Raw genomic sequence first — 1,656 nt, 5'->3', positions numbered from 1 at the left:
GGTCTCCAAGAAAAATTAGGATGGTTTCTCCAATCTTGGTTATATGCATTTAAGAATGGGTCATTAATAGGATTAGAGTAACCTTGGACAGCTTGAACTTGTTCTTGATTGAAAGGTGGAAACTGTGCAGCCGTGGGACATTCGCTCACATGATGGGTCGGGCTAGCACAAATAGAATAAATCTCCTGATAATTAGGTAGTGGTGTGTATTGTGTAGGAGATTGTTAACCTAATGCTAGGAACTGATCAAATTTCTGAGCAAGAAGGTCGACTTTATCTAATCTTTGGGCTATTAGGTTCAGATCGGTCTTAGGACTAGAGTCTGTTTGCTTGATCTCAAAAATTTTTGCCCACTTTTGGTGAGGGATTGATCTTTCGTAAGAGGATAATGAAGCATGATTGATTGAATTTTCACTCAAAGATTCAAACAAAGTATAGGCTTCATCCTCACTTTTACTCATGAATGCACTCCCACAAGATGCATCTACCATCTGTCTATATTGGTCACCTAAACCCTCATAAAAAGCTTAAACAATTTGCCACTTAGATAGATCATGGTGTGGGCATTTTCTAAGAAGTTCCTTAAGTCTCTCCCATGATTCATGAATTTGTTCTCCTGGAAGCTGAGCAAATCCAGTAATGGCTCGCCTCATGGTGTTGGTTCGACCTATGGGAAAGAATTTTTTAAGAAACTCGTACTACATTTCAGCCCAAGTTTGGATTGGTCTTCCTATTGTGCCAAGCCAGTACTTGGCTTTATCTTTAAGTAAGAAGGGGAATAAGGTCAATCTAAGTGCATCATCAATAAAATTTTGAATTTTTATCGTGAAACAAATTTTTAAGAACTCATCCAGATACTTGTAAGGATCTTCATTAGTATTTTCATAGAAAGACGAAAGCATCTGGATTGTGATCGACTTGATCTCATAGTAGCTTGCAGGGATATCAGGTAAGTGGATACAAGTCGATGGGTTATAGGTGGAAGGAATAAAATATTTCTTCATCTGCCTAGGTGGTTCTCTAGGATCTCCAGCCATCTGATTTTTATGTTTAATATGAATCAACCGTTCAATCTCAGGATTGGATTCAACTATGTCAGGATAGAGAGCTCTTCTACCTTGCATATACCAGTGCAAACCCTAATGTATGATTCAAGTTTTGTTTTTGTTTCATCTCTTTTTTTTTTTTTTAAGAGAAAAAGGAGAGAGAAGAAAGAAAGAGCCCTAGATCTAGATACGTAAGGTGGGAAGAATTAGTTGTGGTTTAGTGTTAATTACAATAAAGTTAGCAAATAATTAAACCTAGACACCTATGGGTTTCTTAGACCTAACAGTTCGATGTAGAGTGGCTTAGTCTAGATACAAATTGAGTTTGTTCTCACTTTCTTCAACTAGCCAAATAAGAGGTGGGATCGTGGGGGTCCCCTCGTTGCTTGCCTTAGACACCAACTGAATTGGTCAGGTAAGCTAATGGAACCAATTAAATAACCACAAATCCACTTAGGCTGAGCCTTTATAACCTCTTACCTTAGACACTAGTTTCAAGAGTGAGTCTGGACTTACTTTGCCCTTGACTTGACCACAATACTCAGAACTAAACTTGATTAATACTAGGGGTTAATGTCTACTTGATTTTAGTTAGGCTAGGGTTAATGTG

The 1,656-nt window shown here is 37.9% G+C and overlaps 1 non-coding gene across 1 annotated transcript; it reads left to right on the top strand.

The window, feature by feature from the left end:
* Positions 1-549: 549 nt before the first annotated feature.
* LOC140858302 (small nucleolar RNA R71) lies at positions 550-656 on the top strand. The gene has a single exon (XR_012141868.1). It is a non-coding gene; the product is annotated as a small nucleolar RNA R71 (small nucleolar RNA).
* Positions 657-1,656: the final 1,000 nt, after the last annotated feature.

Source organism: Elaeis guineensis, chromosome 5 (genome assembly GCF_000442705.2).
Source record: "Elaeis guineensis isolate ETL-2024a chromosome 5, EG11, whole genome shotgun sequence".
Taxonomy (NCBI): Eukaryota; Viridiplantae; Streptophyta; class Magnoliopsida; order Arecales; family Arecaceae; genus Elaeis; species Elaeis guineensis.
This window is presented reverse-complemented; position numbering and strand designations above follow the sequence as displayed.